This window comes from Eschrichtius robustus, chromosome 13 (genome assembly GCF_028021215.1).
Source record: "Eschrichtius robustus isolate mEscRob2 chromosome 13, mEscRob2.pri, whole genome shotgun sequence".
NCBI classification, from domain to species: Eukaryota; Metazoa; Chordata; class Mammalia; order Artiodactyla; family Eschrichtiidae; genus Eschrichtius; species Eschrichtius robustus.
The window spans coordinates 87,928,003-87,954,434 of record NC_090836.1 but is presented as its reverse complement, the minus strand read 5'-3'; the positions used below and the strand labels follow the sequence as shown (position 1 = coordinate 87,954,434).

At 38.2% G+C, this 26,432-nt stretch overlaps 1 pseudogene; it reads left to right on the top strand.

Moving 5' to 3' along the window:
- The first annotated feature begins 113 nt into the window (after positions 1–113).
- On the top strand, positions 114–25,552 carry LOC137775853 (programmed cell death protein 10 pseudogene; annotated as a pseudogene).
- The last annotated feature ends 880 nt before the right edge of the window (positions 25,553–26,432 follow it).

The window sequence follows — 26,432 nt, the reverse complement described above, 5'->3', positions numbered from 1 at the left end:
ACGAGGCTCGGAAACTAAGTATACCACAGTTAAGGTCAATGTTTTGTCCCAGCAGAGTGTGTTCCTCTTCTTACCTGTGTTTGTTCCACGGCACTGCCTAAAGCCATGCTCAAATGAGTCGTCCTATTCCCATACCACCTCCTATTCTCACCTCTGAGATCTCTAGACACTGCCTCCTGAAGATTAATAAGTTCGACAGAGGTACAATCATGAAATTAGAGAGTCCACACCTTTCACTTCGTAGGTGGGAGAATGTGCCAGGACAGTTAAGTGACGAGCCCAGCACAACACAGGGTTGCTGGTGGAGCTGAAATTATGTTGTTAAGACATGCCCTCCAGCATTAGGGTGGCAGGTAGAGCACCGTGTGGCCAGTATTCAGTGCTGTGTTTATTTTTGAAAGAATTATTTTGAAAAAGTTATCAAAAGGTATTGGCATGGTGGAAACAAATCAGACCATTGCAATGCACTTCCTAGTGATAAGTGTCAGGCACAGAATTTGAGTGGGGATCCGTAGGCCATGAATGCCCACATCCTCCAGTGTCCTTTCTCTTCCTCGTGGTCAGAGCAATCCAGCCTCGTGGTCATTCTACTAGAGCTTCCGTTTACTTAACCCTTTCTAAGCACTAGTCACAGTTCTAAGTGCTTTACTTACTCTATCTCCTTTTCTCTCATAAAAATCCAGTGAAATAGACATTATTGTCTCCATTTTACAGATGAGTAAACCAAGGCTCAGAGACAGTGTCTTGCTGGAGTCATCCAAGTGGTAAGGGGCAGACCCAGCTGCCCAGCAGATGGGTCTCTTTTCTCTCTGTTGCACTTTTCTGTTCTCACTCTGATTCAAAGCCACAGTCTAGGACACAAGGGAAATGTAAAGAGTGGATTTGGTCTCACCTCTGTGGGAAATTGCATCTGAACATTGTATCTTCCCGAGAATGACTATTTCAATGTGGCTTATTTGTCTGGTTGTTGTCGTTAATCTATGGTTGTACTTGAAGTGTGGCAACAACTGATTATCAATTTAGAGTGCAAATGACAGGTGTAGGTGCTGAACCCCAAATGGAGAGGAGCCCACCCAGCACCCAGCTTTTCAGGGCAGGCCACTGTGGCTTGCATAAAGTTACATAGCTCTTCTGTGACACATAATAAGGTGCCGTCATGCTGTTTAGAGCTGAGAAAAAAAAAAACAAAAAACAGATAAATATTTCCAGAATTACTGCTTTGTCCCTGGCCAAGCAAATAATACAAATCATATTTCTGGCTCCTTGTTTTTGTCTTCTGTTTCATAATTCTTTGCTACCTTGCTCTGGGAAACTGTCAAAATTATCTCACTCAGATATTGCCATAACTGAAGAATGGTAACAAGTTTAGTTTTGATAAAGTGAGAAATGGTTACAACTCCTTTTATTTATCATCTGACATGTTTTGGATTTCTTTTCATTGGTAAGATCTAGATGTTGCTAAATGATTATAAACAGAAAACCGATAATCAAAGTCTAATCTGAGGTTCTCTTTAGTTTTTCAAAACTCTGTTGAAATTTTTTTCTTTTTCTCTCTTTTATTTTTCTTGTTCTTTCTCTCCTTTTCTCTTTCTTTTTCTCTTTCTTTCCTTCTCTCTCTCTCAATCTCTCCCCTCACCACTCTCATCTAGTAGAGATGCTATCTATTCCCTTTGTGTATGGTGAACTCCTACTGATCCTCTAAAACCCATCTTGGACATACCCCAATCCATACCCACAGTAAAGAACTGCTTTTCTGTGTTCGCATAGTACTTAGATCATGTTTCTGTCAGAGTGCCCACCACATTGTATTGTAAATATTTGTTGCCAAATGCTAATGGATCACATGGCTCCCCTGCTCAAAGTCCTTTAGGGACATCTCATTAATTTCAGAATAAATTCCAAACTCCTTAATCTGAAATCCAGAATCCTTTGTGGAGAGCCTCTCCTGAGAACCTCTAGTTTCACATCTTGCCATCCCCACTTTCAGAAAGCTGGAGTGTTGAAAAGGGCTATGTTGCTCACCTCTACATCTCTAGCTCATTCTTTCCCCAGTACCTCGAGTAACTACCCACCCCCGACCCTTTCCCAGTTCAGATGTCACCACTCCTGGAAGCCCTTTCCTGAGCCTGCCTGGCTCCCCAGGGGCCCTCCCATTACGCTCCCTGTATCATTACCATATTGCTGAGCACACTGCCCTGGATTTGTTCCTCCCCAACTAGACCATGACTTCAGAGGGGCTGGGTCTTCTATCTGTATATCCCTAACACCCAGCTGAGTGCCAGGGACTTTTTAGGTGCTCAATAAATCCTGGTTGAATTTAATAAATGAAGAACAGCCATGGCCAATGGTGATTCCAATTGTCATTGCGTGAATATTAAACACGGAATTATAAACTTGGATAGCAGAAAAGATAACCTGTAGGCAGGAGATGTTCACGGAACAGACTTATTCCAAAAACTGTGATTATGATCATTACTATTGTTATTTTTTAATTCTTCAGAGTTTTGGAGGGTGAAACGCAACCCAAGCACACCTGTGTTCAGTTTGGCTTGGGGCCGAATACTTCCCGGGAGTTCAGCCCAAACAAAGTTACGCTACAGAGTGCAGGTCCCTCCCAAACAAAGCTGCAGCCACACTGCACCTTTGCTTTACCATGTCATTTGTCTACTTAGGCCATTTATTTGCTTCCACTGATCAGTTCTCTCTCAACTATCATTTAGTATTTGACCTCAGCAGGTGTAATATAATATTTTGAGGTTGTGTACGGTTGTTTTAAAACAGCACTTCATTTTGCAGGTTACAAAACTAACAGAGACCCTTAAAATACCGCAAAGATAATGAGGACAAAAAGCAAACACCTCTAAAGTTGTAGTCAGAAGTCATTTCCCTCCTCGTTTCTGGTTATTCTCCCTCTTAATTCCTGGCAGCCCTGCAATCGTAGAGCCCTGGTCGCCAGCACCAAATGGTAATTTATCATCTTTCTTGGCAGGCTTCCTGCTTCATCCTGCACCTGCCTTCTTGAAAGAAAACAAGACATCAGATACTTATTCAAATAATGGAATAGCTGATCAACTAGGCCTCCGCACAATAGTGAGTTATCCATGATAAAGGAACAACTTTGTCATGCATTATATGTGACATATGCATCCTTTCTCTTAAGATTTATGAACCCATGACTATTAGTATTGTTAATATAATCAAACCTTTTACAACCTCACTCTGAACCTTAAACTTATTATCAATTGGCTGCTAGAGGGGAGTCAATCAGTTTCATAAGTGCTTAAACACCTGCACTCTCTTTGGATCAAGGCGGAAAAAAATCAATACCAAGTCCTCATTTTTCTCCAAGTATAATGCAACCAAATCTTGCTTACAAGTTCAGGGGGACTTGTAATTCAGACAGCCACACTTAAAAGACATTGTGACTTGATCCTGAGTGGTGGTGTTTCTTTAAAAAATTACTTCTTTTTTTAAATTACTGAATCCTAATGAAAGAGCAGGGCGCTAAAAAATAAATGAAACAGGTACTGCTACTACCATTTAGAATTAAGTCCCCTGTGTGTTTGTGTGTGTGTGTGTGTGTGTGTGTTCTGTAGCAAACATTTATTATGTACCTGTTAACTAGATGTGATGTCAGTCCCTGAAATACGCAAGGGTGACTGAGACAAAGGCCCTGCCTTCAGGACACTCTAATCTATGAATGGATGAAGACATTTAAACAACTTGCTCTAAGTGTTATATAAAATAACAGAATAATTTAGAATAATTTAATTGCTGAGTATAGGGGAAAAGAAAAGAAAGAAAAAAAGCAAAGAAAAAGAACGAAAAAGAAAATAAAAGGAATGGATAGTTTATACATGCTTGTTGCTATTACTAGGCTAGAATCTCCACTTCTGTGATCACATTTGAGTTTTGTAATATGTGATGAAAACAGAGGGGAGTATAAATATTCTTAAAGGCTATTAGTTCCTTTTTTGTTGCATATTCCTCCTTCTTTGTTTTTTTGAAAAGATATTTCAAAATGCAGAAAAGCAGAGTCTAATAGAGGAAAAACTCTTTATTCATCAGAAAGAATTAATTAAAGTTCACCTTTTGCCCCTTCTGCTTTGTATTTTATTTAAATAACATACATAGAATGTTGCAGATAAACTTAAAGTCACCTCAGTTCCCTTTTTCCATCCTACTCTTTACCCTTCCTGGATCTCTAAAGGTAACCCCTTCCTGAATTTAGTGTTTCTAGTTCAGTTCACGTGTTTCTAAGTATACCCCACCTGCTTACTCCTTGTGCTTTTGTCACCTGTAAAATAACGTCATTAAAACTAGCTGTCCTCCCTACCCCATGGGGCTTTTGTGAGCATTGAATAAGATCCTGATGTGAAAGTGCTTTTGTAAGCTGTAAATTACTATAGAAACAGTATTTATTGTTATTTTTAGAAATAATTCTAATTCTTTTTATAAATAACTGCAATACCGCTTGCGTGCTTATGGTCGCATAAATTCATACAGGTACACATATTACAACTGTCTTTTGTTCCTGAGGACTGGGCCTTGATAGCTACCCATGTGAATGTGGGTTGCTAGAATAGTGCCTGGCCCACGCTGGGTATTCCATCAATTTGTTGTTCATTGGATGCGTGGCATCTCTGTTTCCATGAGATGCCCAGCAATTTGAGGCCAGTATCTATCTTCATTGCTACTGACCCCTCACTAGCTGGCACAGTGTTGGTGAATTGACTGGAACCAGATGTCCTTCCTTCCTGGAATGGATGATGTCTTATCTGAGGCTGGAAGGCTATGCAGGATTTCCACCAGCTAGTGAAGGACGGATGAACATGGCAGCTGGAGAATAACGAGAGAAAAAGCCAATGATGCCGAAAGCAGGTACTCCTGGCTTCTCCTCTGCTCTCTGTCGGCTTCCTCCTGGATTTGAATTTGAAAGTGTCCCTCATTAGCACATCTCTTTTTAATAGTCATATTTTCTTTGTAGTCAAGTTGCAAAGCAAAATGGCTGCCAGGGGTTAGGATAATCACTGTCTAGCCTTTCTTGGAATTTTCCCCAGATACCCTAGAAGGTTATTTTTCCACTTTTTACACCTGGTGTGCTGTTTGATAGTATGACACCTGGTGACTGGAATTTTCTAGCTCTCCACCTGCTCACAAAATATGGTATTTCTTTAATCTAAAAATACTCTACTCTTCTTTTAAGATGTAGAAGAGAAAAAAAAAACAAATTAAAAAGTTTAAATAGTCAAATTAAGCAAGAAACATTCAAGATTAACTTGGGCTGCATCTGACGGCTGCTTTTGTTCACCCCCAGATCTAGAGAGGAAATGGAAGCGACAGCCCCTGCTTTTGCACATGCTTATCTTGACCAAGTTGACACTCCCTTGCTTTGGTGTTTTTTTTTGTTTTTCTGTTATTTCTTTGGATTTCTTCAGAATTTAAAAACCACAAAGGGATACAAATATCGCTCCTTTAACCGAAGAGAAAAAAAGTCTTGCATAAGGGGCTGACCAGACTAGATAACCTAGTAGAAATCTCCCACTCTGACTCATTGGGGAGCAGAGTGCCTACACGTCCTCTTGAATGGTAGCCCTCGGCTGGACAGTCCAGGGCTGGGCTAGCTACCTAATAACATAAAGGTACAGACATAAATACAATTGGTCCTGAGGATTTTGTTTCATGGGATTTCCTCCTTCTATTTTGGGTATCTAGTGTTCAGAACTTTGGTATCCTTTCCAAATGAAAATATATTCTTCTGTGTAATTATCGTGACTTGATCTTAAAGAGACCTCTTCAATAATGCACTTGTTTAATGCTCTTAGAAGCTTTTCATAGAAGTTCATAAAAGGAATCCACAGTGTCTGTCTTCAAGGGGTGTAAACACTACTGCAGGTGATGTTGGTAAATTTGTCTGGGCAAAGATCATGTCCTTTGCTTGCGAGGCTGGTAAGTTACCTGGTGAGAGGGGTGTTCCCACCAAATGCCAGTGAGGAGGATATCTGTTTAAGATGACCACGGTAGCCTTGGTCAACAGACCTCCCAAGGCAAGAGGTTCAGGCATGGTGATAAATAGAACTGTTGCAGCAGCATGTGTCCTGTAAAAGTCAAAAATGAACAAATAAACCAGCCTAAGAGATTGCCAAACAGTGATGGTGGGTAGTGTGTATGGACTCTCTTTTCCCCACTGGATGCTAGCTCGTGCCCTCGCCCCTGCCTTGTCCCAGGTCCCCCACCCCATGTGAGTCTCAGTCCCTTAGGAACAACGTCCGCTAATGTCATTGCGTTCAGTGTCTTGACGGTGTCATCTGTAAAATACATCAGTAAAACTAGTCCCCTTTTCCTACCCCATAGAGCTTTTTTTTTTTTCATTTGAAGTATAGTTGATTTACAATGTTGTGTTAATTTCTGCTGTACAGCAAATTGATTCAGTTATACATACATATACATTCTTTTTTAAAAATATTCTTTTCTATTATGGTTTATCACAGAATATAGTTCCCTGTGCTATACAGTAGAACCTTATTGTTATCCATTCTATATGTAATAGTTTGCCTCCGTTAACCCCAAACTCCCACTCCATCCCTCCCCCGTGGCAACCACAAGTCTGTTCTCTATGTCTGCGAATCTGTTTCTGTTTCATAGGTAAGTTCATTTGTGTCATATTTTAGATTCCACATATAAGTGATATCACATGGTATTTGTCTTTCTCTTTCTGGCTTACTTCGCTTAGTGTGATAATCTCTAGTTCCATCCATATTGCTGCAAATGGCATTATTTCATTCTTTTTTTATGGCTGAGTAGCATTCCATTGCATATGTGTACCACATCTTCTTTATCCATTCATCTGTGGATGGACATTTAGGTTGTTTCCATGTCTTGACTATTATGAATAGTGCTGCTATGAACATAGGGGTGCATGTATCTTTTTGAATTATAGTTTTTTCTGGATATATGCCCAGGAGTGGGATTGCTGGGTCATATGGTAGTTCTATTTTTAGTTTTCATAAGGAACCGCCATACTGTTCTCCATAGTGGCTGCACCAACTTACATTCCCACCAACAGTGCAGGAGGATTCCCTTTTCTCCACACCCTCCCACGGAGCTTTTTCTGAGCATCAAATAAGATACTGGTTGTAAAAAAAAAAAAAAAAAAAGATACTGGTTGTGAAAATACTTTGTTAATTAAAAATTGCTACTGAAATAATATTTGTTATTATTTTATTATGTAAGTCTAAGTCTGTTAGAATAGAATAGAATGAAATAGAATCAAAATATATAGGGCACTTACCTGCCACTTTGGTAGAAGGCATACAGGGCAGGGGCATTATCAGTCTTGTTTGTACTAGTCTAGCACCTAGCATAGTGCCCAGCACGTAGTAGGCACTAGATAAATATTTGCTGAAGGAAAACAACTGTTTCAAAGAATGAGTGACAATGTTGCTTGGGGCCATTTGCAAAGGTAGCCCCATAGATAAGAGGGGGGGAGGAGAAACCATAGTAGCTGAAACTAATCATCCAATCAAACAAAAGCCTCATATTATCAGAGCGTGCTTTAGCTTCAGACTTTAATTTTGGAGTTATAAATAAACTTTTTTTTTTTTTTTTTGCTCTTAAGTCCACTTGTTTTCTATTTTTCTATGGGTCAGGCCCTACAAATTCCAGTCTTTAAGTAAACCAGTCAAATCAAAAGATCAGATAACATGATAAGTTGTGGATTGTTGAATGGGAAATATCAGGAATCGATACAGGAATTGATAGGCTGAACTAGTTTGGAATGTGTGGAATGGCATTAAAACCCATTAGTCAGTCAGCTAATAAATATGTACAGAGGGTCTACTGTGTGCCTGGACGGTGCTGGGGACTGCGGCTGCCACAGTCCATAGGGCTTTTCCTTTGTCCTGACTGGTTGGTGGCTCATTTCCTTCCTTAACCCTCTAGGACACAGTAGTCAAACGGGCAACGCACTCTGAATTAAACCTGTCGCTCTTCTGACCATTTCAGCATCATCTATGGAGAACATTTGGTTCATTTTACAATGGATACCAATGACAATTCATTTTACAGCTGCAGTGCTGCAGCACATTGTGACTTAAAGCCAGGTGAACCTTTTAAGTGTGGGTTTACTCTAGGTATACGTTTTAGAAGCATCATCAGTCTCAGGTTTGAAGCTAACAATGCAGAACATTAAATAAATATATTTCCAAGATAGGGTATGTTCTGGTGGTATGAGCTTCACAAAAACTGGTTTTTATGGAGAAGGGGAGGACACATGTTTTGCAAGTGAAAAACACAGAGGACATGTAACCCACTTCACGCCAGGTGGTAGAGGATGGGAGAGAAATGCCCATTCCTCCCTAGCAAGGAATGGCCCCAGGAGACAGGTTTCAGTTAAAGGACAAAGTGAAGGAGACGCTCGAAGAAGAGGTTGGCAATGTAGAATATTTTGCTGCTGACCAAGCAGCCTCCCCACCAGGCTGCAATGGAAGGGTTTGGAGCCATGAAGGGGTGTGAGAGATTGGGTCAGACTAGGGGGTGTGCAGAGACATATAGGGAGCAGAGTCTGGATTATATGGGATGACCTGGGATTACAAATCGTTATGTAGGGGCGTGATGGGGTTCACCTTATGATCTCAAATGCAGGTTAGGGTGGTAAGGCTGAGAGTGTGTGGCAGGGGACTCCTTGCTAGGAATATGTGACCAGACTACCAAGGGTCTTCAAGTTCAGTCCAGAAAGGAATGATAACTGTGGCAAGCCAGAAGTGAAGAGATCATTAAAAAATTTAAAATAGAGAGGTATTATGGCTTCACTTAAATCAACTTTTTTTTTTTCCCTGTCGGTGTCTGTTCAGTTTGGCCACCTGCTGGGCCTACCTTGACTAGAGGTATTCTTTTTATGACAATACTCCTTTTCACTCTCCTTAGTGTACATGCATACAAATTTGTTTTATAAAATTGGATATGCAGAAAAAGTAACAAAAGAAAATTAAGATCCCTGATAATCTTATTACTCCAAAATAACCACTGTTATGAGTTTAAGTCTATTTTCTTCAGACTAGAATGCACTACTGCACACATCTAATTTCATTTTACTAAACTGAAATTAGACTGTGTGAAATTTTACCTTTTTAAAACTTAACATTATACTAAGTTTTGTGGCATGACTACACATCCTTTGAAACTGTACAATATTCTGCCATGAGGTGTCACGTAATTTGTGGTTAGACTTTTGATAAAAAGCCTGAAGTAGAGTCTTGTACCTGAATCTTTGTTTGTATCTCTGATGGTTTCCCCAGGATAAATCCTTAAAAGTAGAATCATTGAATCAAAGGGTACAAATACTTTTATGTTTCTTGACTGTGATTATAAACATTCTTAATATAGGCTTATTTCTCTTCTATTACAGTAGAGTCATTGTGACAAGCAGCAACCAGTAACCATTTTCAGGTACAATAAATGGCATATTCTGATGAATTTCTCATCTATAAACATACTAGAAAATTTAAAAAGTAACTTCTGACAAGGGAAAGTCCTGGCACCAAAGTCAAGCAACCTGGGTGTTACTTCCCACTGAGGCACCAACCAGCTATTTTTCTTAGGCCTGACACTACTTTTGCAAACTCTCGAAAAATTCCCTCATCGTCTCTAAAATCAGTGTGTTGAATTAGTAACCCTCAAGGCTCCTTCTGGCTGTCAACTTCTATGATCTTATTCTGTGGAAAAAATTGTTTTAAGAGAAATACAGTAATAATGTGTTTGTGGCACATAGTACAAACTCAATACATATTTGTTGAGTGAGGGGAAAAATTAAAGTTACAAAATATGGTATATAAAGTAGAGTAAAATCTTTAAAATTTTTAATTAAACAAATTTAATTTCACTCAAAGAATAAATTACTGCCTGTCTCCCCTGGGTAATAATCCATGTTAAATTTTATGGAAGACAAGAAATACAAACAAAAGCTTTGTAGAACTTTTACATGAAGAATCATTTATAAATTTTGATGGGAGAATTTAAAAATAAATAGGAATTACTATAGCACTTACTCTTAAGGTGATTGTAATCTCATAGAGATAGTTTGTGGACCCAGGTGACATAGCTCAAATAAAATGGTTAAGAAAAATTTAAAGGTGTAAATGATACAGCTAAGAAATTGTGTAAGAAAGTGTTTTGCTTATCCCAAGTGCAATTCTTAAATTTCTTGAAGGCAAATATCAGAAGAAATAATATTCTATTTTTAGGAAAACTATCCACAGTTTTGTTAACGTAAGAGAGTTCAGGGGACCACTAAGACAAATACAAAAAATACCTGAATTTGGCAGTGTTACTAAGACCAAAGACATGCCTTCAAATTTACCACTCTAGTAAGGTGGCAAAACTCACCTTAACTTCTTGGAAATGGTTTCTGAAAAAGCCATGCAAAAGCAGATATGCGTTTGGATAGTTTGCCTAATCGCTATCTTCATATTTTGGCAAGGCTCTGAAGATCTCTTTGTTCACATTTAGTGAGAACCACATGATATTCAGCAAATTAATCTCCTGGATCTTGTTATTTGGGCTCTTGTCGCTTAATATTATTAAGTTTTAATTTGCTCGGTCACCTTGTACTCTCCACCACTGGTTAGCATATCCTCATTTTCCCAAAGAACACTGGCGTAAAAAAAACACTTACTTAAGACAGCCTTAATGCCCATGACTTAGAAGGTTCATTCAAAAGCCAAAAGAGCAGAACTAATATACAAAGCTTGGTGTATCTGGTTGCCTGGGCAAGTCGACTTGCCTTGCATATGTGAAGATATTAAATTCCTAACCAGTTAATTAAAAGAGCTTCTTCATGTGTCAGTGTAAGACCTGGTCCATAAACGGGGCATTAGGAGTTGACTCTTGTTTCAGGAAACAGCATCCTCTCCAAGTTTCTCACACTTTAAAAATTTTGTTTGTTTTTTAGCAGTGCCTGCTAGTCACCTGTGCATTTCTTGTCAGAAGACTAAAAATTATATTAGAAAATAAGGTTGACTTAGTTCTATAAAGATGTTTTGGGGAGAGATGATTGGTTGGTTTTAATTAATTCAGATTATACAGTTTTCCCTTTCCTCTGATTTTAAGACTGAAAATGTACCAGTTCAGTTTCAAACAGGGCGATGACAATATTTTACAGAAAGACTGTGGAGGAGTAACTAAGAGACCAGGTGCTGTTGTTCAACAGACATAGATATAAGTCCCAGCTCCATTACTTCCCAGCTAATGGACCTTGATCTTGGGTAAATTATTTAATTCCTCCTACCCTCAATGTGCCAACCATAAAATGAGGATGATAACTGCACTTTCTTCATAAGGTTGTTTCCAGGATTAACGACTATAATTCATATAACATGTTCATTAGAGTGTCTGGATCATGATAAAGCCTCCAACAGCTATTATTATTACACTTGGCCCTGAGACAGAGGGATACCTGAGAATTTTTGAAGTGCTTTTGTGAATATTATTGCATTTTATCCTCAAGTGAGAAAAGAAAGGTGGAGTCACTAACAATGAGCCACTGACAAAAGACAACACTGCAATTAACATCTGCCTTCTGTGCCAAAATTTTTCCACTCTACCTTAATGGATAGTCTTAAAAAAGCCTATATGGAAACTGAACAGTCTGAAATTTAAATTTATTTTATGTATAACAAGGTTATGATTCCAGGAGAATAGATCCAATTCCAGTTCAAGATCTTAGAATAGTGAAATCTGAGTCCTGACAAAATACTTGATTCCAGACTCTAGAACAGAGTCGACTAAAACAGTTATGACTCAGGGTTCAAATTCTCATCTATGTGTTTCTGTTTCTGGATTCTTTGACCTATTCAATGTTCTCTTGGTCTATCCTGCTACCAAAACCACACTATCCTAATTGCTACAACTTTCTTAGGAATCTTGATGTCTGGTAGGGTGAGGATACTATCTTGTTTTTCAAAATTGCTTGGCCATTTGATCTCTCATGTGAATTTTAGTATCAGCTTTTTGTCAGGTTTGAGTTGAAGTTATGTCAAATTTATAGATTAATTTGAGGAGATGATATTTTTATGATGTTAAATCTTCTCATCCATGAACATAGTATATCTCTTCTTTTATTTCAATCACTTTTTGGGTCTTTGAACAAAGTTTTATGATTTTTTTCTTCATTAAAGCCTTGCATATTTTCACTTATATTTGTTCCTAGGTATCATATAGGTTTCAATGCTATCTTCAAAGGTATCTTGAAAAAATTATATATTCTGATTGTTGATATATGGAAACACAAATTTTTTGAACATTGATTTTTATATCCATGACTTTCTGCATCCTTATTAGTTCTAATAGTTTATATCACCTCTTAGACTATCGTGTCTGAATTATAACATTTTTCTTACTTTTCAATTAGTATATTTTTTTCCCTTGCACTTTGTACTGGCTTGGAACACTGATATAATGTTGAATAGAAGTGGTGATGGGACATCTTTGACTTGTTCATAATTTTAACTTGAATGCTTGATCACGAAATATACATTTGCTCTAGGTTTTTGATCCATAACATATCTCAATCTGAATCCATATCATATTTTAAAAGTAGTTTACGATGTTTACGTTATCAGAACATTTATCTACTACACGTTGTACTCTTTCCTTCAAGCTTTTATTTAATCTTAGTCATTTATTCATTTCAGTTGCTTGAAACTTACTCTGTAGTAAGTTCCTCAGGAAAGGCCCTGTATGATGTTTCAATACGTAGTTTCAAATCTTCTTCTTCTACTTTTTTTTTTAATTTTAAGAAAGTTTTCTGTTCTGTTTCTTTGCTTTGGTTTTATTCTTCAGGGACTCCTAGTATCTGTATGTTAGATTATCTTTGCCCATCTTTGTATTTGTCACTTTCTCTTGAAACTTTAAAAAAGCCCGTATTTCCTTTGATTTAAAAAAATTCCTGATGGAGGAGCCAAGATAACAGAGTAGAAGGACGTGCTCTCACTCCCTCTTGTGAGGACACCAGAATCACAGCTAGCTGCTGGACAATCATCGACAGGAAGACACTGGAACTCACCAAAAAAGATACCCCTCATCCAAAGACAAAGGAGAAACCACAATGAGATGGTAGGAGGGGAACAATCACAGTAAAATCAAATCCCATAACTGCTGGGTGGGTGACTCACAGACTGGAGAACACTTATACCACAGAAGTCCACCCACTGGAGTGAAGGTTCTGAGCCCCACATCAGGCTTCCCAACCTGGGGGTCTGGCAACGGGAGGAGGAATTCCTAGAGATTCAGACTTTGAAGGCTAGTGGGATTTGATTGCAGGACTTTGACAGGACTGGGGGAAACAGAGACTCCACTCTTGGAGGGCACACACAAAGTAGTGTGTGCATTGGGACCCGGGGAAGGAGCAGTGACCCCAGAGGAGACTGAACCAGACCTACCTGCTAGTGTTGGAGGGTCTCCTGCAGATGCGTGGCTGTGGCTCACCGTGGGGACAAGGACACTGGCAGCAGAAGTTCTGGGAAGTACTCCTTGGCGTGAGCCCTCCCAGAGTCTGTCATTAGCACCACCAAAGAGCCCAGGTAGGCTCCAGTGTTGGGTCGCCTCAGGCCAAACAACCAACAGGGAGGGAACCCAGCCCCACCAATCAGCAGTCAAGCAGATTAAAGTTTTACTGAGCTCTGCCCACCAGAGCAACAGTTAGATCTACTTACCACCAGTCCCACCCATCAGGAAACTTACACAAGCCTCTTAGATAGCCTCATCCACCAGAGGGCAGACAGCAGAAGCAAGAAGAACTACAATCCTGCAGCCTGTGGAACAAAAACCACATTCACAGAAAGACAAGATGAAAAGGCAGAGGGCTATGTACCAGATGAAGGAACAAGATAAAACCCCAGAAAAACAACTAAATGAAGTGGAGATAGGCAACCTTCCAGAAAAAGAATTCAGAACAATGATAGTGAAGATGATACAGGACCTCGGAAAAAGAATGGAGGCAAAGATTGAGAAGATGCAAGAAATGTTAACAAAGACCTAGAAGAAATAAAGAACAAACAAACAGAGATGAACAATACAATAACTGAAATGAAAACTACACTAGAAGGAATCAATAGCAGAATAACTGAGGCAGAAGAACGGGTAAGTGACCTGGAAGACAGAATGGTGGAATTCACTGCTGCGGAACAGAATAAAGAAAAAAGAATGAAAAGAAATGAAGACAGCCTAAGAGACCTCTGGGACAACATTAAATGCAACAACATTCGCATTATAAGGGTCCCAGAAGGAGAAGAGAGAGACAAAGGACCAGAGAAAATATTTGAAGAGATTATAGTCGAAAACTTCCCTAACATGGGAAAGGAAATAGCCACCCAAGTCCAGGAAGCACAGTGAGTCCCATACAGGATAAACCAAAGGAGAAACACGCTGAGACACATAGTAATCAAAGTGGCAAAAATTAAAGACAAAGAAAAATTATTGAAAGCAGCAAGGGAAAAACAACAAATAACATACAAGGGAACTCCCATAAGGTTAACAGCTGATTTCTCAGCAGAAACTCTACAAGCCAGAAGGGAGTGACATGATATACTTAAAGTGATGAAAGGGAAGAACCTACAATCAAGATTACTCTACCCGGCAAGGATCTCATTCAGATTCGATGGAGAAATCAAAAGCTTTACAGACAAGCAAAAGTTAAGAGAATTCAGCAGCACCAAACCAGCTCTACAACAAATGCTAAAGGAACTTCTCTAAGTGGGAAACACAAGAGAAGAAAAGGACCTACAAAAACAAACCCAAAACAATTAAGAAAATGGTCGTAGGAACATACATATCGATAATTACCTTAAATGTGAATAGATTAAATGCTCCAACCAAAAGACACGGGCTTGCTGAATGGATAGAAAAACAAGACCCATCTATATGCTGTCTACAAGAGACCCACTGTAAACCTAGGGATACATACAGACTGAAAGTGAGGGGATGGAAAAAGGTATTCCATGAAAATGGAAATCAGAAGAAAGCTTGAGTAGCAATACTCATATCAGATAAAATAGACTTTAAAATAAAGAATGTTACAAGAGACAAGGAAGGGCACTACATAATGATCAAGGGATCAATCCAAGAAGATACAACAATTATAAATATATATGCACCCAGTATAGGAGCACCTCAATACATAAGGCAACTGCTAACAGCTATAAAAGAGGAAATCGACAGTAACACAATAATAGTGGGGGACTTTAACACCTCACTTACACCAATGGACAGATCATCCAAAATGAAAATAAATAAGGAAACAGAAGCTTTAAATAACACAATAGACCAGATAGGTTTAATTGATATTTATAGGACATTCCATCCCAAAGCAGCAGATTACACTTTCTTCTCAAGTGCGCATGGAACATTCTCCAGGATAAATCACATCTTGAGTCACAAATCAAGCCTCAGTAAATTTAAGAAAATTGAAATCATATCAAGCGTCTTTTCTGACCACAATGCTATGAGATTAGAAATCAATTACAGGGAAAAAAACGTAAAAACACAAACACATGGAGGCTAAACAATACGTTACTAAATAACCAAGAGATCACTCAAGAAATCAAAGAGGAAATCAAAAAATACCTAGAGACAAATGGCAACAAAAACACGACGATCCAAAACCTATGGGATGCAGCAAAAGCAGTTCTAAGAGGGAAGTTTATAGCTATACAAGCCTACCTCAAGAAACAAGAAAAATCTCAAATAAACAATCAAACCTTACACCTAAAGGAACTAGAGAAATAAGAACAAACAAAACCCAAAGTTAGCAGAAGGAAAGAAATCATAAAGATCAGAGCAGAAATAAATGAAAGAGAAACAAAGAAAACAATAGCAAAGATCAATAAAACTAAAAGCTGGTTCTTTGAGAAGATAAACAAAATTGACAAACCATTAGCCACACTCATCAAGAAAAAGAGGGAGAGGACTCAAATCAATAAAATTAGAATGAAAAAGGAGAAGTTACAACTGACACCACAGAAATACAAAGCATCCTAAGAGACTACTACAAGCAACTCTATGCCAATAAAACGGACAACCTGGAAGAAATAGACAAATTCTTAGAAAGGTATAACCTTCCAAGACTGAACCAGGAAGAAATAGAAAATATGAACAGACCAATCATAAGTAATGAAATTGAAACTGTGATTAAAAATCTGCCAACAAACAAAAGTCCAGGACCAGATGGCTTCACAGGTGAATTATGTCAAACATGTAGAGAAGAGCTAACACCCATCCTTCTCAAACTCTTCCAAAAAATTGCAGAGGAAGGAACACTTCCAAACTCATTCTATGAGGCCTCCATCACCCTGATACCAAGACCAGACAAAGATACTACAAAAAAAGAAAATTACAGACCAATATCACTGATGAATATAGATGCAAAAATCCTCAACAAAATACTAGCAAACAGAATCCAACAACACATTAAAAAGGTCATACTCCTTGATTAAGTGGGATTTATCCCAGGGATGCAAGGATTCTTCAATATACGTAAATCAATCAATGTGATACACCATATTAACAAATTGAAGAAGAAAAACCATATGATCATCTCAATAGATGCAGAAAAAGCTTTTGACAAAATTCAACACCCATTTATGATAAAAACTCTTCAGAACGTGGGCATAGAGGGAACCTACCTCAACATAATAAAGGCCATATACGACAAACCCACAGCAAACATCATTCTCAATGGTGAGAAACTGACAGCATTTCCTCTAAGATCAGGAACAAGACAAGGATGTCCACTCTCACCACTATTATTCAACATAGTTTTGGAAGTCCTAGCCACAGCAATCAGAGAAGAAAAAGAAAAGGAATTCAAATTGGAAAAGAAGAAGTAAAACTGTCACTGTTTGCAGATGACATGATACTATACATAGAGAATCCTAAAAATGCCACTAGAAAACTACTAGAGCTAATCAATGAATTTGGTAAAGTTGCAGGATACAAAATTAATGCACAGAAATCTCTTGCATTCCTATACACTAATGATGAAAAATCTGAAAGAGAAATTATGGAAACACTCCCATTTACCATTGCAACAGAAAGAATAAAATACCCAGGAATAAACCTACCTAGGGAGAAAAAAGACCTGTATGCAGAAAACTATAAGACACTGATGAAAGAAATTAAAGATGATACCAACAGATGGAGAGATATACCATGTTCTTGGATTGGAAGAATCAACATTGTGAAAATGACTATACTACCGAAAGCAATCTACAGATTCAATGCAATCCCTATCAAATTACCAATGGCCTTTTTTTACAGAACTAGAACAAAAAATCTTCAAATTTGTATGGAGACACAAAAGACCCCGAATAGCCAAAGCAGTCTTGAGGGAAAGAAACGGAGCTGGAGGAATCATACTCCCTGACTTCGGACTATACTACAAAGCTACAGTAATCAAGACCATATGGTACTGGCACAAAAAACAGAAACAGAGATCAATGGAACAGGATAGAAAGCCCAGAGATAAACCCACGCACCTATGGTCAACTAATCTATGACAAAGGAGGCAAGGATATACAATGGAGAAAAGACAGTCTCTTCAATAAGTGGTGCTGGGAAAACTGGACAGCTACATGTAAAAGAATGAAATTAGAACACTTCCTAACACCATACACAAAAATAAACTCAAAATGGATTCGAGACCTAAATGTAAGACTGGACACTATAAACTCTTAGAGGAAAACATAGGATGAACACTCTTTGACATAAATCACAGCAAGATCTTTTTTGATCCACCTCTTAGAGTAATGGAAATAAAAACAAAAATAAACAAATGGGACCTAATGAAACTTAAAAGCTTTTGCACAGCAAAGGAAACCATAAACAAGACGAAAAGACAACCCTCAGAATGGGAGAAAATATTTTCAAACAAATCAATGGACAAAGGATTAATATCCAAAATATATAAACAGCTCATGCAGCTCAATATTAAAGAAACAAACATCCTAATACAAAAATGGGCAGAAGACCTAAATAGACATTTCTCCAAAGAAGACATATGGATGGCCAAGAAGCATATGAAAAGCTGCTCAACATCACTAATTATTAGAGAAATGCAAATCAAAACTACAATGATGTATCAGCTCACACCAGTTAGAATGGGCATCATCAGAAAATCTACAAACAACAAATGCTGGAGAGGGTGTGGAGAAAAGGGAACCCTCCTGCACTGTTGGTGGGAATGTAAATTGATACAGACACTATGGAGAACAGTATGGAGGTTCCTTAAAAAACTAAAAATAAAATTACCATATGACCCAGCAATCCCACTACTGGGCATATACCCAGAGAAAAGCATAATTCAAAAAGACACATGCACCCCAGTGTTCATTGCAGCACTATTTACAATAGCCAGGTCATGGAAGCAACCTAAATGCCCATTGACAGACGAATGGATAAAGAAGATGTGATACATATATACAGTGGAATATTACTCGGCCATAAAAAGGAACGAAATTGGGTCATTTGTTGAGACGTGGATGGATCTAGAGACTGTCATACAGAGTGAAGTAAGTCAGAAAGAGAAAAACAAATATTGTATATTAACGCATGTATGTGGAATCTAGAAAAATGGTACAGATGAACCGGTTTGCAGGGCAAAATTTGAGACACAGATGTAGAGAAGAAACGTATGGACACCAAGGGGGGAAAGCCACGGGGGGGTGGGGGTGGTGGTGTGATGAATTGCGCGATTGCGATTGACATGTATACACTGATGTGTATGAAATTGATGACTAATAAGAGCCTGCTGTATAAAAAAATAAATAAAATAAAATTCAAAAATTCAAAAAAAGACCCAAACGTATACTAAACTTTCTTTGGGTTATTTGTATGGAAATATGTTAGTATAAATGTTTCAGACATTACATGAAATTCCTAAAAATCTTATATGTTCTGGTATAATGTTATAAGTCATAATTCTAGTTATTATTTTAAAATGTATATCTCAGAAATAACTAAATTTCCTTGTCAATTTCATTATTATGAGCTTTCATCAAATCTTTAACCATGGTCATTTTTAAGTCTTTTGTCATTTACAGACAGTTCTGGGTGTACTCTGATGCTTTTGCAAAAATGTTCCTATAAAAGGGTTTCATCTTCAAGGAATTCATGGAAAAGACTCTGACAAGTACAGGTTCCTGGTAACTGACTATACTGTTGAAGTTAATGAATAAGCATTTTCAGAACTTTAATGGAAAACTGATGAATTCATAAAAGTGCTAACAAAAGATCAACATACAAAAAAATTAATTACATGGGACTGAGTGAACTGATGAGGATGATTATAATTTTTGTGACTTTCTGTTTGAATAAAAAAAAAAAATTCCTTTTCCACCTTCTATCCTTTAGCTCGTTAGCTGAGTGTTTTTTCCACACTGTATCCTTCTATTTTTGTCTTGATTTTTAAAGGATATTTTATTTCTAATTCTTTTCTGAGTTCTAGAATTTAAGTTCCCAGCTTTAAAAATTTTGATATATGTTATTTTTTCATATTCTGTGTAATTTTCTTAATGTCTTGTAACTAATTTAAAAATTTTTTTTGACATGAAACATTTTTCTTTTTAATTTGGAAAGGAGTCAATAAGTGATGTGGATTAGTTTTGATTATAAGGCATTAAGCCCCACAAACTTGATGGGCACTGAAAGAACAGACATGAATTTTGAGGTCTGCATCTGGCTCCACTAGTTCTTTAATATTCAAAATTGGCTACCTGCTACACTCCTCAGCTCATGTCCTCTTCTTTACAGGCAGGATGATAACAGGTATCACTGCAGCATGATGCCTGTCTGATGCTAAGTGTAAACTCCCTTCTTCTAAATTGTGTCCAGTACAGGTATCCTGGTATCCTGTAGGATGTCATGACTAATTTTTAAATAGTAAGTTGCATTTTGGTCTGTTCATGGACATACTTTTCTGGGATGCTTTCATCATCTCTAAAAATATTATCGTGCTCCCTGTTACCTCATTTCTTATTATAACCTCATACGGGATTTGAACTTGATGCTTCTCTGTTGCTCATTTTTATGTGAAATTAGTTTTCCTGACCTTTTAGATTGAGGCAGGATTTAGTAAAGCTTCTCTAATGTCTCAAAGCTCCTTTGTCTGTTATTTTTATGTAATGTTGAAAAATATGGCCACTTGCTTCCCAAGATTTCCTGACTGTCTTCCTTTCTCCACTTGGGTGGAAATCTTCTCTTTTTTAATCTTACTTTTCCCTAATTGCTCAATTTTATTCTACTTCTAGTAGTTTCTTCACAGTATGGTTCCTTAATTGGAAGAAAATCCATTTAAGTTTTGAGAGTTCATAAGGATTAAACTGCTTCAACCGTTTCAGTCCTTACTTCGTGCTCTCCTTGAACTCACTTGGTATTAGAGAGAGAATTCATTCTCAGTTTCATCTGATGTACTCAAATTGACCCACTGTGCTCCCCAGTAAATAACTATTGGCTCTTTTGGGGTTCTGTTCACCAGTTGACACAACCTTGTGTACTTCCCTCTACTTTCTCCTGCACAGATGCCAATACCATGTGAGTCTCATGGCTGTTGTTGGTTTGTCCCCATGTGCTTATACTAGGGGAGATACCTTGTTGCCTAGTTTTGTGGTAAATGTTGTCCATGGATCTTTGGTTTTGCTATTTAATTGCTGTGTTTGCTTTAATGTGGGGATTCGCTAAGATTGAAAGCTACAATGTCACTGTCACTGCTATCTTCCTAGAATCTCTAGATTGGACTTTGAAAGCAAAAATGACAACTACAACAACAAATTCAGTAATATGTTTCTTTTATAATAGGTATACCTAAGACATATTTATAAGGAATTTTTTTAACATAAAAGGATAGAAAAAGATATACCGTGCAGTTATAAATCAAAATATAACTGATATAATGATATTACTTTAAATTAAATAACCCTTAAGACAAAAAGCATTATTAGCAAAAAAAACAAAAAAACAAAACAGTATCATTACATAGAAAATATTCACCAGGAATATATAATCAGAAACCTGTATTCTTTTAAGAAAATAATTCTCAAAAATACAGAGAGTAAAAACTGCATGAATTACAAGGAGAAATTGACCAATATGTAATTTAAATGGGAATTTGTAACATATTACTCCCATATACAAAGCAATGATGAAACTTGATCCGATGAAAATATTGATATATTTAGAATCATGCATAAAACAATTACGAAATACATTTTTTTCCAAAGATACATGGAAATTTACAAAATCAGAGTCTGTTGAAGGTCACAAATGAAAACTCAGTAAATACCAGAGCTGAAATTACACAGACCACATTCTTCAACCACAAAGCAAAATAAGTAGATAAAAAGATTATTTCTCTCCCCAAATCTGCATGCTTGGAAATTTTAAAAACACCCATAGTGTGTTATGAAACAAGGAAGAAATCTAATGAAAGTTTAAAATATTTAGAACTTGAGAAGGAAAACACTTACTGCAAAACTTAGAGGATGCAGCTAATGCTGTAATCTTAAATGCATATATCCAAAAGAAAGAGAAAATTAGTGAACTAAGTGTTCAACTCAAGAAGTTAAAAAAGAGAACCACAGAGTGAACTCAAGAAGGAAAAAGATAATATTTTGACAATAACGCATGTTCACAAAATAGAAAAAAAAAAAGTGGGTTTTAAAAAGATAAAAGATATTTCTTTGAGGAGAATTATCAAGTGGCCAAAACCTAGCAAGACCATAATTCTTGTAGAGTTCACACAACTCTGCTGCACCTTTTAAAGATTTTATTTTGTACCTACTATACAACAATGTAGAAAAATCCATGGCAGTTCTTTGAGACCTTTTGATGCTTTGCTTCCCTCAAGGCTGCATTTCTCTTGAACAAAGATTTCCTTACATGAATTGACTTCTTCTGCTATCAGGAAAACAAATATTACATGCATAACACATGACAATTTTTAGAAAGGAAGTGCAGCCAAACACAACATGGGACAATCCAGTTTCTGATTAATAATAAGTTATTCTCTAAATGATTCTTGGTTCTACAAATGCATTCACAAGTTAATTCCCTTAAGTAGCAAGTTCCCCTAGTATTTTTAAGCTATAATTCAATTTTTAAAACTTTTGAGGAATACAACTTGTCTAGAAAATAAACCACTGTTCTATAAACTGTACACCCAGCAGTAATTCAAATGCTGAAATCCTATCCCTGCAGCTTTGCTTCTTAAAGCCATGGACAGATGCACTTGCATGATCCTCCGCCTGAGTGCCCTCTTCAGTTTTGAGCTCTATGGACCTCGCTCTTTTCATCTTAGTCCTGGTTTGGGACACATCTTCCTCTTTTCTGAAGCCGCTCTTAACCTGTGGTATAGTCAGCCAGGGAACAGGGGGAGTAATTGCATCTGCTGAGTACAGTCTAGAAGGTGGTAACTTTCAACCATTTTTCATGGCCGTACATGAGTCTGATGAATGTGGTGTGGAGATTTGGAGGATGCAGTGTGAAGGCAGGGGCATCCTGCAGCGTGTGATGCAACATCGGTGCCAGGCTGTGATGCTTGCTTTGATATTTGCTAATTAACACAGATACACTCTTAAGTGTTTAAACATATTGACTCATTTAATCCTCACAATGTCACAAGAGTGATTCTCTTATTATCCCATCTTACAACTTGCTCAAGGTCACAAAGCTACTAAGCATCAGAGCCAGGATTGGCACACAAGCAGTCTGTGTTCTCAAACCCACTGGCCAAAAGGTAGAGTCTATTCCGTGCTCCACTAACCAAAGTTGCAGGTCCTACAGCCAAGCTGGGTGTTAGAACCTGATTACCCTTAACTAGAAATCTAAGGTCCACCTTGAGCTCCACTGTCCAGAGCTGAGTCGAACTTCTTTCCAGGGTTTCTCAGGGTCCAACCCCATGACATCTCCCAGTGGGAGGTTGTGTGTCCTCTTATTTATCCATGTATGCCCTCCCCTATCAGGTCAGCCCAGGAACATGATTATTCTGTCTTTTCAGTGCTGGGGAAAGTCAACTCACTCCTGTGCACCTTGCCATGCTCTGTATCACCAGAGACCAATACTGTGCTGACACCCAGCAGGGCTCAGTAAAGATCTGCTGATGAATGAATGAGTTGACAGGGTACCAGTGTGCTAGGCACTGTGCTTTGGGGAGTGATAAAGATTGTAAAGATTAGTAAGACCCCACCCGTCTCCTTCAAGGGCTCATATTCTAGTGAGGAGCTTTTGAAAGTTCATCATCCTCTCAAAATAGTTCAGGACATGGATTTTGAAATCAGATAGATCTGATTCACCTGACTGACTGTGTGGCCTTTGACAAGTTATTTTACTCCTTTTATTCTCCATTTATTTATCTGTAGAATCGGTATGATACTGTGACCTGCCTCATAGATGTGTTATGAGGATTAAATGAGATAACGCTTGAAAAATTGCTGTGTCCCCAAAGGGAGCTGCCTCTGGTTTTATTCATTGCTGAGGACCTGCAGGGACACCACGGGAACTCTCTTTGGCTGGATGAACCCCTGAAAGTCAGCAGGCAGTGCGTCCCACTCAAGCGTCTGGCATGTCCACCATCCCCTGTTGTGTGAACCTGGATGCTTGGGGAATAAAACACCCATAATTAAGAATAGAAGTTACCTGTGTTGGGTAACTTTGGGGACATTGTCGTCTGCAATTATTCCTATAGGCTGAAGTTTCTCTGCGTCTCTCCTCTAGGAATTCCTTTGGCTGAAAAGGGCAGTGAGCCCATGACCTGTTTCTTTCCAGCGATTGCCAGGACCTTTGCCCCACCTCTTACATTCTGGAAATATTTCTCAGACACCCCTGTCTCCCCAACCTCCAGACACCACTCTTTAGCTTGGGAGAGGGGAAGGTCATGCATTGCTGTCGTCAGTTGCTGAGACTCCTTCAGCGCGAAGCTCACCTGTGGAATGTACAGGGCCGTCTCCCTGCTCCTGGCTCTGCTTTGACACAGGGAAAAGGTTTGCTAACCCTTCTTTGGCTCCAGAGAGTTCTCCCCGTCCTCAGAGGCTGCAAGCGGTCTAGCCAAAAGAGGGGATGTGGAGTCAAGTGTGTCTGGGGTGGACCATAAGCCTGTGACCTCAGACCCATCTCAGAAGCTCAAGTAAGATAAACTTGTATCTGACTCTAGGATCTCAAATTGCCCCTCTTTTTAGGCTCAATTTCCCTATCTCTCTATAAATACTAGTATGACAGCTAGAGAGTCTCTGTTCCTTGAACTACAAATAAAATTAGCTCAAACATAAAAGTTCCAGATCCTCCCCTGGCTTTCTGAGAATCCCTTAAGATGCTTATTCCTCGTGATCTCATCAGTGAGGTTTCCCTGAATGCCGTTTCTACATTTAAACTTCACCCCCCATGCCCATTTTCTCCCATTTTCTTGACCATCTCTCTCTGTTTTCCTTGGGTTCCTGCTGATAGCCAAGCTTCTAGGATTCCAACTTCTATTCCTAGTTGTTTATCAAGATATTCCCCTTTTCCTCCCAAGACAATTTTTGTCCTAAAAGGCATTTTGATGGTCACTGTTTTAAAAATGTACATTTTTATTTCACCACAAGAGAAAACTTTATTCATTGCATTGTGAGGATTAGATAGGCTAATAAAGGTCCAGTGCAGTGCTGTGTACCCAGTAGGGAGCAAATAAACATCAGCAGTGGAAATTCTGAAGATTAATTGATATATATAAAAGCACTTTAAAAACTGTAACACACTGTACATGTGAAGGATTCTCATTATCAATGCTAGTACTTTAAGTCCTAGTAGATGTTATACTATTCAGACCATGTTCAAAAGTAGTTGAGACAGTACATGGTCAAGCTCCTATTTCTTTGTTTGAGAAACCTTTCCTTTTTAAAGAAGGTAGAGTAGGAGGTATAACACAAACTAAAGTAAAATCCTTGGGCTCAGCACAAAGACTGCACATATCAGAACAGGAAGAAAATACAGGTTTCACACAAGACGTCATTATGCAATTTTAGAGGAAAAAAAATGTAGAAGTTAACTCCACTAGTCCCTCCTTCGAATGGCAGCTGCTGATGTGGAAGAGTATGTGATTAAACAACCAGAGCCAGAATTCCAGGACCTAAATGAAAAGGCAGGAGCACCTAAACAAAGTCCCAGTAAAATCACAGCTGAGATCAATACCAGAGTGAGATTTCTGAAGGCAATCAAGGATACACCTAGTACAATTAAAGAACTCTTTGATGCAGTGAGTAATGTCTTCAAGAAATACTAATACCAGAACCGCATAGCACTTGAATGCCAAAAATAAAGAATTTTTAAAGTATTCCAAAAGTTTCAGACAGACTCTGAAAATCTATTTTGAAATGGCAGGGCAATAAATGTATTCATAAGTGCCAACCGACTAAATCATCAAGCCAACTTGGTATTTCAGACCTTCAAAACTGTGCCCTCAAGGCTGTACACGTTAAGAGATGTGCTTCTCAGAGGCACTGTTGAACTACCTTTATCTGTAAATTTTAAAGTTTGACTGTATAAATTATGAGTCTCTCCTGAAGGGATCTAACCCAGGGTGTTGAATGGTATTATTGCCACTTTGTGTTTTTGTAAAATGTCTCTTAATCACAATCTCGCACTGAAGATTTTATTTGCTATTATCATTTATTTAAGAATTATAAGCCAAAAAATTTACAGTCTAATGTCTCATATAACATTCCTTTGAAAGAATTGTAAATATTGGTATTTGTTTCTGACATTTTAACTTGGAAGCGATATGCTGCCAGATGATGTATTTAACAATATTTGGTGGCAAATATTCAATAAATAGCTTACATCTGTTTTAAAAAAGCAGAACACTATATGAATAATACGGATTAAGGAATATGTTACAAGCATGGACTACACAGTGTGGAAAGAGCTGGGGCTTGAAGGTCTATAAAGGGGAATTGGAGGCTTAGAGCAGAGACACTAATCAGCCATCATAAAGCACAAGTGCCGATGGACAAATCAAAGCTTGCAGAGAACCCTGGAAGCTCGGTATGCCCAGCTCGGTGAGTTTGAAGCCAGGTGTCTGGTGATGGGCTTAGGTTTGCCTTTGGTCAGCAAACCAAGCTGTCTGTAAGAAAAGAACACAGACTGGTTAAGAGGCGAACAAACTGGAATTTGCTGATACCTGTGTAACTGTGTTTCACCACCTCTAACCACAATGACCTTCAAGAATATAGTGGTTACTGCCTCATTTCTGCCCACAAGTTTCTTTTTGACCAACTCTAACCCAGAACCATATAGAAAAGGTATCCTGAGAAATGTAATTCTGGCTTTGCCAAGTTGATGCAATACAAAACCACCATACTGCATAGTGGACATGTGATCTTACCTGATGTGAAGTGCTTACCAAAAATACTATTTTA